This window comes from Vicugna pacos, chromosome 25 (assembly GCF_048564905.1).
Source record: "Vicugna pacos chromosome 25, VicPac4, whole genome shotgun sequence".
Taxonomy (NCBI): Eukaryota; Metazoa; Chordata; class Mammalia; order Artiodactyla; family Camelidae; genus Vicugna; species Vicugna pacos.
This window is the reverse complement of record NC_133011.1, coordinates 13,534,953-13,551,078: the sequence shown is the minus strand read 5'-3', so window position 1 is coordinate 13,551,078 and position 16,126 is coordinate 13,534,953. Positions and strand designations below refer to the sequence as shown.

Genomic DNA, 16,126 nt, shown 5'->3' with positions numbered 1-16,126 from the left:
ATTCAGTTACATGTCTATCTACATTACCAGGTTGTAATCTCCTTGAGGGCAGGGGTGTTCATCATATATCATATTTTTTATCGGCTCAATAGTTTCTTGAAAAATGTTCCAAATGAATTTGATGTACTCAAACATATTTATGCACTCATATTCTTCTAAGACTAGACAAGTGAAGACTTAACAAGTATTTCATAAGAATGTCTCATTGCATGAGAAAAAAAATTCTTGAAAGAAAACAATGTATTTCTCACATTAGTTTTCCCAAGGAGAGTACAAGTTCTCCTCCTTCTCTGATGGTCTTTAAATCACAGTTTGAAAGCGGTTACTAACTTAATCTGTACTCAATAGAATTCTAATGCTTAAAAGAACATATGAAAATTCAAATAAAAATTTACACTTCAGCCTTACAAAGGGCAAAAAAATATGATACATATCATTTATGGCAAATGCAATCTCTGTATTTTATTAAATTGCTTTGTGGTGGCCCTGTGTAAATTACATCAAGGATACCCTACTGGGCTTCCACAAAGTTCAGAAGACTCTCTTTCTAATTCTCTAGCTCTCCTGCCCACTTATTGGCCATGAGCACCAACAAAGGCAATAAATGTTCCCCTACATTAATTTAACATTCACAATAACTACATGAATGTGGGTTACTATTTTAGCCCAATTTTACAGATGAGGAAACTGAGGCACAGAGAAGCCAAGTAACTTGCCCAAGATCATTTGGCAGTGGGTAGCAAAACTTGGATATGAATCAGTTCTGCAATCAGAGCCCATGTACTCAGTCACTGCATGATGCTTCCCCATCTGGTAAGGTTTCTTTTCACCCTGGCCCTTGGGCTCAAAAATGAAGAGGAGGGAACAGAAAGCACATCGTGCCCTTCACAGCTTGCTTATCCTCTCCACCCTCTATGGATAAAATGTGCCAATGAAGGAATGGCATTACTGCTAGAAAGTAATCACTGGGGTCCTTCTGCTGACCAAGGAAGATCTGAGAGTGATGTAGTCTGAAAGCAAAGAAAAATAATATTTGCATATATTTACAACCTGCCTTTCTCAGAAAGGATTTAAGGTGTTTCACTAAGATATGTACATTACTGACAGACAACATAAATTAAAACACGTAGAAAGCAAAGCAAAGGGAAAGTTAGGCTAGAAGAGGACAGTGAGTGCACACAACATGGGCCAGGCATCGACAGACTTGCCAACAGCAAGCTTAATGTTTGGCTCTAAGCTACACAGCAGCCAATGAAAACAGAGAAATAATCACCTATTCATAGTTGATTTTTCTGCAAAATACCAACAGTGCCCATGAGAAGCCCAGATATCTCCAGTAATAAGGACAGAGAGAAATTACTTCCATGGTCTTCCAGAAAGGACACAGTGTAACATAATAAACAGCACCCTCAACGACATGCCGAGTACAGAACATGTACAGGAGCGGGTGACAGAGACTGCTTTTCACAGGGTCCCTCCAAAATAAGCACAATGCATACATAATACAGGACACAGACTCAGTCTCACCAGAATGTAACATTCCTCTTTTATGTCTCTTTAAGGAGCGGCTTGGTGTGGTCTGGCGAAGGCTGCCTGGATTCAATCCTGCCTTTGTCACTGACTAGCTGGGTGACACTGGGCAAGACTTGAAACCTCTCTGGACCTCAGATTTACCAAAAATAAATGGAGATAATAATAACCACTACCTCATATGGTTGGGTATCTTTAATCAGTCACTATATATAAAGTGCTTAGAATAGTGTTTGGCACACAGTGAGCACTATACTATAAGCTTCTGTGGCTATATTTATTATTTAATAACTAAGTTTATTTTTCAAATCCCAACTTCCCAGGTGATAGAAACTTAAAGTTTATGAACTCAGGGTTTCATCTAAGTCCCAGGGAGCGTATTAGTAAGGAGGCATTGGGGAGGAGCAGAAGTTGGGGGAGAAGGCACTTGTCCCTACTGTCCTTTATCCATACTAGCATTTCTTTGGATTTCTTCCTTCTTCTGGTTCAAAGCTCTCAATGCAAACAGGTGAATGTTTCCAACTACTTGCATCCCCTCAGGTACACAGAGGTCATTATACTTCTCAAAGTATGAGGGGATGAGGAAACAACGAGGTTGTTTTAGGCTGATCTGGCTCTGGGGTCTTGCTGACTTCTCAGGGCCTATCTAGGAAAATGAATAGAGGTCCCATCTGGTACCCTGTTAAGGAACCTACTGGGGGACACTACCAAAAACTCACCTCCTAAGATGGACTGAGGGAAGGGAAAGGGTGACTTTCTTCTTAGAGACTGTCATTCAGTCACTCATCACTTCTCTTACATCTGGGGAATTCTTACTTTATCTTGAGGGGCAAAGTTAAAGGAAGCTTTGCATGGGTCATCATATCTTTTTCACAAACTCATCAATGCTACAGTCCTGTGCATTCTTGGCTTTTGCAACTCAAGAACTGGCACCTTTGTTCTCTGTGTCTTTCTGGTGTGTGATTCTATCCCTGAGACAAAGAGTGTGAAAGGTAGACAGAATGGTGGAGGTAAAGGTGGGGGAGTCAGGGGGTCCACAGCATTATCCATGGAGTGGGTACATGAAAGCTGGTTAACAGTTCCCAATATATCCCACCGCATAAAATTATAGCATCTTGCCTAAGCATACTTTAGCGAACACTATTCTGTGGTTGTCCTGTGTGCTGAGGTCCACATCTAAAGCTTTTTTTACATATTAATCCCTAGGGAGATTTTAAAGAAGACAAAAGAATTGGCAAACTAAAGAGAAGAGCCATATAATAATCACACCATTTCTAAAATTAGGTGATATATTGGTACTGGTACTTAGCTTTTTCAAAATTCTGAATAGCAGGCGCAACTCCTGGCATTGGCTTACCCATCAGAGGCTCCAGATGATCTATTCCAATTTTCAGTGGAAGCTACTTTTTAAACTGTGCACATGGCTAAAACAGCATGTAGTGGTTTATATGAGTAAAATTCAATTTTTATACAATCAGCATCACTAAGATTGAGAGCTAATAGGCAACTCTTCTGTGTCACATGTTGTACACTGATAAACTTACAGAAAAGAACCATGCAATTACCTGGAAGGGTCCTCAAAGATCCAGCTCTTTAGCTCTTTAGCATTTTTATTTTAGATATGAGAAAACTCTGAGGGTTACCTGAGATCACATTTCATAAATTACATTAAAATATAAAAACAAAACATATCATATCAGGTCAGATGTATCTGTCATTCCACCTAGAATTCTGCTGCCTGACAGTCATGATGATCCATTTCATACTGCAATTCTGTATGGTTTCTACAACTTGACTAAAAGGCCTTCTAGACTAAATCGATAAGCACCTCATGAATCTGTAAGCTCCTCACGAGTATTTATGCTTCTTCCTACTTTCCAAAGTGCCTAGTAGAATACCTCACAGAAAGCATAGGTTATGGTGCTTGTTAATGGTGGTGATGCAGAGCATCAAAATATTAATGATCACATGACCTGAATCCTCTTCCCATTTTCTCCATCTCTTAGAATCTTGCCTGTTCATTAAGACCCAATCCAAGCCCAGCCTCAATCCATGATGTCTCTCCTGACTTTGCCCTCAGTCCTTTCTCACCTAGTCACTACATGCCTTGCTGTCAAATACCTCTCCATCGAAATACCTACTTTTTCCTAATTACTTAATGTTTTAGTATAATTTCCGTATCGTCTGTTAGATTTTCCCTAAGTCTTTTAGTATATTCTACCTATTATGTACATCAACATCATCATTATCAAAGCTCATCAAAGATGAGGCATGAATACTGCCCATCAGCACTTCCTTTTTCACACTCTCCAAAGTGCCATTATTATTAGACTTTCTCAGGTTTCAAGCAAACTATCCATTTCCAGAGCTTTAAGTTTTACTAAATAAGTTTATGACCAAACTTCGTCTAAACTTCATGAGTGAAATCATGTATGTCTTCAGATACTATGGTTCCAGTATAAAATCACAGGTGTTTCAAGTCATCCCCCTAATTGGGAAGCTATCTTTTCATTGCCCTGTTAAAAAAAATTTATCCAAAATGTCCTTCATTTTCATTTCATATTTTAAAGTATAGTGGGCATATATGCAAACCATATATACCACTGTGTTGTAAAGTCTAAAATAACATTTTCTGTTTTGTTTTTAAAGCTCATCCTGATGAAAGTAAACTTTATAACAGGAGAATAAGAAAAATACTATTGACAAAGGTGTTTACCAAGAAACTGTTCTATATTCTAATACTTTCCAATAATCTATATTGAAAAGAAAACATCTTACTAGACATTTAGAATCAACTGTGGTTGCAATCCTAACATAAACATTTTTCACTCTCTTTCACAATATCTAATGATTATCTAACAATTTTTTTTAAAAAACATTTACTCTCTATAGTGCATTATATGCATAGAAAGTCAGTATAGGGAAATTACTCTATTGATCAGAGAAAAAGAATAAAAGAATAATGTTATTTACTATTTAAAATAGAGGCAGTAACAGATGCATCATTAAGCCTGTACTTATTCAAAATATAATCTTATAAAAATTCTAAGAGTTTCCAAATAGTTTATCTTACAGAAGGTTAGAATCAATGTTTCAAACAAGTAAGCTTTAAATCTTGAATATATTCCTTGCAGTGACTCTTTCAGTAGTGGTTTGTTGTTCCCTTAGATTTATATGTTTTAATTTATGGCAAAACCCTTAACAGAAAAGCTAACAATCAATAGAGTGTTAGGAACTTCAACTCATAGGTTATATCATGCTGATAGTTTAATATTTCAAAAACAGTCTATGGAAATACACCATGAGACAGTAATGCTGGTTGAACACACAAACTACAACTATGCATACGTCTGACACTATAGTTTTTCTCTAACTCAAACTTTTCCAAAAGACTTTCTTTGAGAAAAATACTGGAAAATACGTAAAAAGCAAATGCAACATTTAAATTGTAACATGCTGCAGTCTTCAGGCTCCTATCACTGTCAGAGGATCTTCAGTGAAAGATCATCTGTAACACACCTACCTGTCATGGAACAAATGTGGGTTTACTGACTCACTGCAACAAGGGTGTCTCACCAAATGTGTGCTAGAAATAACTTACAGGATTTGAACCCGCATTAGATAACTTGGGGGAAAGTTTTAAAAAAGCAGGGCTTTGCTCTAGATTGGATGCTGTAAAGAAGCAGGAGTCATTCCATGATTGGGTATTTTTAAATTCTTACCTAGACGAAAGAAGAACAGAGTGGGATTAAAGCTGTGATTGGTTTTTTTAAAAGCAGAAAATGGTTAATATTTGGACATTCTCTGATCTTTAAAATGTTCATGTCTTTCTTTGCCTGAGTTCAGCTATGAGACTAGAGGGGTCCCATTTTTGTCTGATCCATCATGATCACAGAAGGTCCCTGCCTCACGTTAATGGTCTGTAAAACGTTGTATTCAACAAGAGAACACCATGGCCCAGCTGTGCACACAGTGCCTGCTCCCTGACATCAGTGACTGCTTTTTCTCTTTCTCGATATAGAAAGAATGAGCATAAAGTGGGTAGGGTCATCATTTCTACAGATTAAAATATATTTACAAACAGGAACTCAACTTTGTATTGTACGTTATAATCTGGGTCTTGTATATTTTTAAAATCACTCTGTGTGTTAGAACCATAGCAAATATTCAATAATTTTTTCAGTTAATTTACTTCTTCCTTCAACAATTAATGGTTCTTAAAATGTTTTTAAAATTTATGGTTTTACAGAAAAAAAAATTCTCCCAAAATCTGTAAGTGGAGTACTAAAGATTCAATCCGATTGTTACAAAGCTAATGGGCTAAGAATGGGGACTAGATGGAGGGTGAAAACTAATCTACAATCACACATTATATCTGAATTCCTGCATAACAGGGAACTTTGCACTGAGTGCTTACTTACATGTGCAGGCACTACTGGGCCTTGTGAACACAATAATGAATGAGATCAAGTCCCTGTCCTCAGTGAACCTGATGCCCTGTGACAGAGCTACAGTTTTATTTTCTGACTTGTCATGTCACACAGTGAAATAAAATTACATCACTGTATTTTTAGTCAAAAGATAATTAATACTAGCCTACATGTGTTTATGACCAATTTTGGTCCTTACTATATAGTCAACAGAAAATTTTAAGTAAATATTGGCCACTAGTTGCTGGTTCACTGGGAGGTTTAAAATATTTCCTTTAAAGTCCACAAGTATCTCACACAAAGTCAAGTGTGCAGAGACTCTCACTGATTTCTCAATAATGAAGTGTTTTATTTTTTGATGACAGTGGGAATTCGATTTTTTTAAATAATTTGATGTACACATGCTGATATGTATATACAAAATTAAGTTTTATAAATCACATTGTAATAATAAGTAGAAATTAAATTACAGCCCTAAATAAAAACTGGCCAAGTGTAGAAATTAACAAGTTCTAAAAAATTAGTACAAATAAAATTATTTAAAATTTTAAATATTTACATTTGATTTAAAAGTAATCCATATTGTTATTTTCACAAGAAAATAATATAATTGAACGAATATGTCCTAGATGTTAACATCTATGTCTCTATCTATCTATCTCCCTCCCTATCTCTTAATCTGGATATGATAAAATTAAACCTCTTATATAAAATATCGTAAAATTCCTTAATTTTAAACCAACTGATGCACATTAAAGAGACTAGTAAATGATATAATAAAAAATACTTAAGTCTGTAAAAGCTAATCTGCATATCGAGGCCTTACCTGCCTCTTTACAAACTTCAACCTTTACAACAGAATAAATCTGCTTGGCTAGATTCCAGGACATGGATTCTGCTATATCTGCCAGTGGGCAGAATCATCAGTTATTCAAGGGTTACATGGAGACGTGTGATTCTCTCCTTGGCTTCCTCCTTCTTTGTCACCGCACTGGTAAGAGACCAGAGGCTTTACCTACCATGCCCTCCACCTCCCTCTGCCATTCCCCTTCCTTTTCCTATCTCTTCCTTTCCTGACAGAGTCTTTCTCGAAGGAAGGGTGCTTCAGACCATTCTTTGCTCCCCTTGACCCCTTGGTTCTCTTCTCTTCTCTTGCCAGCACTCACCCTATAGAAGTAGTCGGTGATCCCTGGGATTTTTCCATTAGTGGAGTCCTTGGTAAGATTTATCTCTAGCAAATCCTTTCCCTTTCTAAAGTATGATAAATCTTAAAATTCAGATTTGGGCATAGAAGGAAAAAGATCAAGTTTTCCTATCCAGGTTGCCATGGAATGGAGACAAGTGCAACGATTTTAGGTCCCTTGGACAAATATTAAATAATAATGACAAATACACGCAGTATCTCAAAGCTCATTGCTACAAAATACTAACAGAGATACCATGGAACACTCTATCTGAATACTTAATCAAAATCAAGTTACACTACATATAACAGGAACAAAATCACAAAAGATTGATAGCCTGGGTTCTGGCAAAGTCCCTGGATAGGAGACTAGGGACAGAGTCCTCACTCTACCTATGAAAGTTAGAATTTCTCAACCAAAAAAGATGTTGTCTTTAACTCCCATAAATTTGAACCACTCTATAAGGAATAACATTGGCAGATCCAGGACTCTGACTCAGTCGTTGACTAGTTAGCACTCTGGGTGGTTTCCCACTTCATGCCACTGCTTCCTGAACTGTTAAGCTACTGTGTTCATATGTCTGTCCACTTGGCCAAACCTTTGCTGTTCTCCCCAGGACATCACCATCTTACTCCTTCATTTCAAAAAATCCTAGTTTAAAACTTGTACTTAAGTTCCTTGATAAAATGTCCCTGAGGTTGCTTAAAACCATTAAGTATCTCGACCCATGAAGACTTTATTTAGCAAGCGGTGCATTTTTTATGAATAAATCACATTATGCCATTTGCTTTATTAGAAAATCTCACCAAGACTAGATTATTGTGTGTGGATTTCTTGAGAGTTGAGACCATGTCATTCTCCTGTCTGATCTCCCCTAGGCTTTGCACATACAAAACTTCTACTTATTATTTAATTGAAGGAATCATATGTATTATATGAACTGGAAGCCCCAAAGGGGAAAGAGAAGTTACACTCCATACTTACAAGAGTTCCATTTATATATGAAAGTTTGCCAACTCTAGCATTTGAACAACCTTTTATTATTATTTTTTTTTTTACACAATCTCTAGTTCATTCCTTCTTTTATCGTGACTTTCTGCCCTCCCAGCCCAGGTGTTGGCTATTCCAGTGATTAGATCAAAGATGACCTTTTGTGTGAAGACAGAGGTAAAGAAAATGCTTATTAAAAGTCTCTGCCTTTTGTATGTCATCAGTTAAGAGTGTTCCTTTCCCATCTATAAAGGGACAATGTTCTCCTTTATCATTTTCATGGGTTTAATGTATTTTAAAAAAAAGCATACATAGTTTTCCTTTTTCATTATTCTTTCTTTATCTCATTTCTTTTGTTTTGTTGTAGTTTGTCAAATATAACCTATCTTCTGTTTCTGTAGCATTCTTTCTTTGTACTGTTAAAGCAGAGTATTTGTCCATGTGAGATTTCTTTTTCTCTGCCTAACTAGTATGTAATAATAATCATGGCACTGGCAGAAAGCCACTGCCCTGTGAAATCCAGACTACCCTTCATCAGAACCCTTTAACAGATTGTCTTGAGACTGAAGGGGGTACTTAAACAGAGGTTTAGAAACAGAGAGAAAGGAAAATAAAACTGAAGAAAGGTAAAAATAAATGGACTTAGAATGCAAGGTCAGCAAAAAAAGCTCAAAATGATTTCTAGGGGTAACCAATGAGAAAGAATCTTGTGAAAATATAAATGAATATTTATATGAATGCATGGTTGGCTTAACTGAGGAAGTAAAAATCAAAATATGGGTTATTTTGACTCTTTGCAGATCTTTTGCTTTCTTCTTAAGCAAATTAAGAGAAAGACCCACAAGGAACACATAGTGAGAAAAGAAGACCAAGGCAATTTGGGCCAACAAGAATAGTCATGGACTGCTTGTTTCCCAGCAGCTTAAAGATAAGGAATGTGAGGATAATAAAACCATGCTGGTCAGAGCTCGCAGTGGCCTTAGTGTTTGTGGAGTGGCAGATAATCTATGGGTTTTGAATAACAGGCGTACCTAGAACATTCTTCTCCCATTTTCTTCTACGTTCTCTTCTTTATTTACACAATGGCTTAAATTACACTCTATTCTGATCATCAACAACCTTTCCTTTCTTCCAATTATAATTCTTAATATGTTACACTCCTAATGCACAAAATTTAGAAGTTTTCCTTTCCTGTTTAATTTCTCTTCTTTCTGCATCACGATATCATTCCTAACATAACACAGCTCAAGAATATGATTTGCAAACTTCACTACTCTTCAAGACAATGTTTAAGAGCTTTCTGTCACTATAAGGCATATGCTAATACGGACATATTTAAATTAACCTTAAAACACTGTAGTAAATAGAACACCGTAGTTCTTTTCTAGTGTCTCTGACATTCGAGTACTTTTACATGTCATACTTTAATCTACCTAGAAAGCTCAGCACATTTATGATTATTATTACTACTACTACCATTGCTATTATTTTTACTTGTCAGAATCATCTTTTCTTTTCTACTTCTATTTGGTATATTTTAAATCTTAAAAAAATTACAATATTAACATAGTAAACATGCATATATCTTTTATCTAGAATTACAAATTGCTAACATTTTACCACATTTTCTTTATGTCTCTTTCTGGGTAATAATATAACTATTACTATTTTGCTGAAACATTTGAAAGTAAGTTGTAAGCATCATGGCCCTTTACACTAAGTATTCACTATGTATGATCTAAAAACAAGGACATCCTTATGCAGTGATGGTACATCTCACTAATTAGGGATAATTAGTGTTGACAGACACAACTATGTAATGTACAGTCTATATTTAAATTTTGCCAATTATCCTAATAATGTCTTTTATAGCACTTTTTCCTCCAGTTAACAATCTAATCCAATATCACATTCTATTCTTATGTCAGATAGCATAACCTTTCTTTCTTTCATAGCACATGCAAATAATCTATGTTAATTTCATACCTCTAGCCATAACCCAGTAATTTAATACTCCTGTGCACTTACAGATTTCCCAAATTTGAATTTATATAACCATCTGAGGGTTCTAAATCTCGGTCTGTTTCCCTTTATGACCTTTGGGTCACTCTAAAGAATCTATGCTCTTAGATGACCCCTGTAACCTATACATAACTGTTGATCTAGTTCCCTTCCAGGATTTACCAACTCTTCCTAAAATCCCTTTCAGTTGTTGGATGTGAGCAGTGTAATTATCTCCACCCTTCATTACTACCAGAAAAGCACATCACAACCCAAGAAAGCTCAGTATGCAGGTCTATGTCATTTAGCCATGTCCATTATCATAATGTACAAATCCCTAAAAATTCAACTCTTTGGACTTACATGACGGAGAGAACACTACTCAATGATTTCCTATCTCCCTTTCCTTGCCTTAAGTCTTGTTGACTAGCCCCATATATATCTTAGCAATATCATCGTGTATGGACCTGGGCTCACACACACACACACACAAACAACAGTGTTAAATAGAGGTGTAATGTTTCTGGAGTTTCAGGAATCTCTAACTAATATCTTCAATTCCTGGGGTTCATGACTTACAAAATATATGCCAACGTAGCACCATAGTGTCAGTGGTACCCAATATATTAAGGAAGGGCCCACAAGTACAGAGTTAGGGCACCTTCAAAAGTCCATTGTAAAGATGCATCAGGACCATTGCTGTTGTGTGTAAATATAATGCAATACATGTCATGAAGAGCTTCAGCATTGGTGTTGGACAACTTGGGTTCAAATCCCAGATCTATACTTCCACCAGCTTTGTGACCTTGAGTAAATCACTTAACCTTTCTCTGCCTTAGTATCCTATAAAACAGAGATCATATTTATAGGTTAAAACAATTCACATAAAAACTTTGCAACATATCTAGCACAGAGCAATAAGTGTTATTATTAAAAGAGTGAATGTGGTGGACTTGCTCTTGGCTTAGTTTTATTAATTCCACCAACCAATATCTGCTGAAGACCCTTCTTCTGGAATAGCTCCTTCCTTTCTCAGGCCTCCACAGAGCTGTGCTGTGTACAGTATAACACAAATCACATAGATGGAGTCCCCGCTCCACGAGACATAATATCTAAAAACTCATGCATAAGGGTCATGTAACTCAACCACCTATGCAATGTTTTCCCCTTTATAATATCTCTAAAGGATGATTAAGCACTTCTTTAACTCTCCAAAATGGAAATTCATCAAGTCACAATTGTGGAAATGAAAGAATTATCAGACACTCCATTTATATTCTTAACTGATATCTACCTCCCTATAAAAACATCTATCCACTTGAAAAAAAACAACTAGCATTTCACTTATTCAGTACTTATGTATCATGAAAATTACATGAACTTGCCTTGTTATTCTCTTATGCTGTTGTTTAACATCATGAAACAAGTTCTTTTATGCCCCCCATTATGCTATGCCGGTTTTGCACTTGAGTTACTTTGCACTGTCATTTCAAGGAGTTGTTTTTCAATAGTTATTGGTGCTTCATCTGAAAAGTGGACCAATACTTTGAACTGGTACCTCGATTTCCTCTCACTGTTACCATACACTTTAACATATTACTCTAAATTATTTCTTCAAAAATTTCACCGTAATTGAATAAAACCCCAAAGCAATATTAACTACTGCAATCATAAATGCACATATATACATATAATCATAAATGCATATTTATTATTGTAACGTCTATTCATGCCTTTCAGTGAAATTTTCTAACATAATCCTATGATATCACTCTCACTCTCCCCATAGCCACACACTGAGGGAGTTTAGACAAAATGTATAGTGCAGGTTCTTTCCAGAAGAAAAAATACTTTTGGCTTACTGGATAGAAATGTTACAAATTATCCATCCAAAGCATAGATCATAAACTTGACCCCCTTTTTAGTTTTTTATTAGGATTGAAGTAATTGACACTGACAGAACAAAGAAAAGATTCTTACAACCATAAAAATCACCGCTGCTACCAATATAACTGAATCCTACCTCTAATGGATTATGTGGCCAGGCCAGTCTCATAATAACATCTAGTAACTAACTCTGGTGTTCAATGGCCAAAGGCCCCATTTAATTAAGAAGATGGATTTATATGTGCTAACAATTCAGGTTAAGTCTTTGAGATCATGATATTACTCAAGCTAAAGAAAAAATTCTTTTTAGACCACCGTCTTTTTCTCTTACTGAGTACACCTCCCATTTCTGTAAGATACCTGATCACAAGTATACCCAGAATATCAGCTATGCTTTAAATATATGAAAGCATAATATAATTTGGCACATGTTTATATAATTCACGTCAAGATAATTGTCTTCAATTTCAAAACAGACCCTCTTTACAAAGAGGGATTATTAATCTTTGAAAACCTGATGTTGAGATAAATCTACTTATCAGACATAGACATGGAAAAACATAGCCAGTTTAACTTAGGAGCAAAGTTATCTAGAAATAACTTAATGGGCCCCATCATGTGTGGTTTTATATATTTCATTATTTGTTCTAGTCATAAATCATGACATGTATACCCCTGGCTAAAACATCTTCTGGGAATAAAGCTCCTTCATTACAAAGTTAATGTTGAAAAGTACTTTGTAAATCAAATGAAACAGAACCACTGGGGCTCACAGACGTGAACTTCAAAAAGGTCCCAGGTCAAAGCTACACATTGCCTCAGGCTCAGCAAAGATAAAAGAAGTGACCAGTTCTACACGGTACTGAGATGCACTTCTGTCGAGCAGCTCTTACACACCAGGCACTTTGACGGGCTGTGCCAATGCAACAGGGCGCCAGGCACTCATCCTCAGCGTCCTTTCACTGTGGTGGTGACTCTCTTCACTTTAGGGGCCCCTGGGATCACCAGCTCTTTTTATATTTTTATCTCTACATCCTGTTGGAGCGTAAGAAGATCTAACTTCAGTCATTTACACCCTCTTGATTGACCTGCTAATGCCACCTTAATTAGACTCACTGAAATTAGACATGATATGTTCACTTGGCATGTATGTGCATTCTGAGTTTTTCATTTCTATTAATGGAATAAAAATAGAGGACCCATCCAGCTGAGGCTAAAGGAAGGCCATCCCCAAGGAAAGACTAGGAAAAAGGGAATGTGTACATTCCACGTTCTTCTAGAAAGGGCAAAATACAGTCATTTTAATAATGAAAGCTGGGAGGAAAGGAACTGGGGAGGAAGAGTGTTTCCATATTCTTAATTGCGTATGCAGTTTCATAATGAAGTAAGTCAGGAATAAAGAAAGAAAAACAGTGCTCCTCCCATTTACAAAGCCTTAGATTAAGTTAGATAGCATTAATAGTAAGTACTAGTAACCACAGCAATTACCTCTCATTTCCTTAAAATAATTCTCCTTATTCTATGTTTATTCAACTTTCCTAACTACGGGAGATGTAATATAAAAATATTCCCAGTATGATTACGTCTATCCAATTTATCTCCCTGCAGATATTTAACATCTCTTCAGAGTATCTCTTTAATAATCTCTTTAATAAAGACTGAATGAACATTTGTGGAAACTAAACAAAAGCTAACTAAACAAAAGCTTATGTTAAAAGACGTCTTTTCAGTGAGTCCAGTAAATACCTAGAAGCCTATAATCCTAGATCTCTCACTACCTAACAAGATAACTACCCAAGATTAGAGATGGGAAGTCTGAGAGGTAATTCAATACTGTAGAGCATGCCTGCTGACTGAATTATGTAACGTGCCATAACTTCCACACACAATTAAAAGGCAAGTGACATTGATTCAGTGTTTTCACAAGTCAGTATGTCATTCTGCACTCAGTTACCATGGTCATTCATTTTGAGATAGTACAGTATCACTTGGCTATCAATAAGGATGCGTGGACTTTAACTACCAATCCACTAGCAGGAGTGAGTTAACTAAACAACAAATTTATAAAGATGGGGCCAGTCCTATATCTCAGCTTTAACAGAGGCTGAAACTATCACTGGTGGGGTATTAGAAATCACCGATCATTACAAAAAACTCCAAGGATTCTGAACAGAATGGAAAACTAAATGGAAGGGGGAATTAAATTAAGTTTTCTCTTAAAAAATGCCTACACTTACAAATTCCCAAAAGAAACTGAGTGTGACTCACTGCGCAAAGAGAGGCCTGAGCCCACACAGCTGATTAAGGAGTTTCAAGCTGAGTTCATCAGTCTTTCTCCACGGGAGGCTATCCTGAATGGACTAAAAGAGAAATCCTTTTTCTCCTCCTTTAAGCAATATGGTTTGATCTGGAGACTTCCCCCACTATATTTTGTTAAATAAACAAAAAAACCTGATGCTAACTGCTGCTTGTTGATCTTATTAGATGAGTATCTGAAACTGCTTCTTATGGCAAAGAGAATCCTTTCTAATCCCAAATTCCATTAGCTCTACTGGTCACTTCTACAAACTACTTAATCATCAACTTTAAACACGGAAATTAAACATCTGATAATGGAATTTGCTCTATTTCTTAAATGTGCTATCCTAAGAGAGACTCATCATCTACTGCAAGGAGTTTTAACTGGTTCTAACAAACACATTCTGAGCAATTTAAGTCTAGGATTCTAGTCCTCAGATCTAAAACTCGGCCTTTTACAGAAGACCTTTCTGTAAATAGACATTTCTCCAAAGAAGATACACAGATGGCCAATAGGCTCATGAGAAGATGCTCAACATTGCTAACTGTTAGAAATGCAAATCAAAACTACAGTGAGGTATCACCTCACACTGGTCAGAACAGTCATATTATTAAAAAGTCTACAAATAACAAATGCTGGAGAGGGTTTGGAGAAAAGGGAACCCTCCTACACTGTTGATGGAAATGCAAATTGAAGCAGCCACTATGGAAAACAGTACGGAGGTTCCTTAAAAAACTAAAAATAGAATTGCCATATGATCCAGCAATCCTACTCCTGGACATATAACTGGAGAAAAGTCTAATTCAAACAGATACATACGTCCCTATGTTCATAGCAGCACTATGTACAATAGCCAAGACATAGAGGCAACCTAAATGTCCACTGACAGACGAATGGATAAAGAAGATGTAGTATATATACACACAGCCATTAAAAAAAGAATGAAATAATGCCATTTGCAGCAACATGGATGGACCTAGAGATTATCATACTAAATGAAGGAAGACAGAAAGAGAAAGACAGATGCCATATTCACTTATACATGGAATCTAAAACACGACACAAATAAACTTATTAATGAAATAGAAACAGACTCACTGACAGAAAATAAACTTACGGTTACCAAAGGGGAAAAGGGCTGCAGGAGAGATAAATTAGGAGTTTAGGATTAGCAGATATAAACTACTCTACATAAAACAGACAAACAACAAGGTCCTACTGTATAGCACAGGGAACTATAAGCACTATCCTGTAATAAACCATAATGGAGAAAATTATATATATTTTATATCTATATAAAAACTGAATCACTTTGCTGTATACCATACATTTAAACAATACTGTAAATCAACTATACTTCAATTAAAAGAATAAATAAATCAAACTCTGCCTTTCATATTGCCATTCCAAAATTCAAATGAGACTTTTAATATTAGCCCTGAGAAGAGGAGACTTGCAAACTGAAAAGCTGATGATTGCCCACCCGTCTACCACTGCATCTAAAATTATCATGTATTAGCTTTGTCCCATGAGTTCACAGAAGCTCACACTGAGAACATGCCAAAACCCCTAATACCTAACACACAGGGACAAGCCAGGGCCTTCCTCATACCAGTACTCATGAACTAGGCTGGGCTTATCTGAGTGAGTACTAAAAATGTTTGGAAAGCTGAGAGAAAGCTGAGGAAGGAGGGCCCAGGACAGAAAAGTTTAGTGGGGAAGTGAGCAGAGGAACAGAGAGCCAAGGAGTAAAAAAGGAAAAACTAAACAGGAGTACAGTAGGACAGTAATGATCAGAGCCCTAG

At 36.3% G+C, this 16,126-nt stretch overlaps 1 protein-coding gene across 6 annotated transcripts in view; it reads right to left on the bottom strand.

Annotated features, from left to right (window-relative positions):
* Nucleotides 1–16,126, bottom strand: part of ZFPM2 (zinc finger protein, FOG family member 2) — a 499,131-nt gene that overhangs the window by 367,085 nt on the left and 115,920 nt on the right. The gene's annotated exons all lie outside the window — the stretch shown is intronic.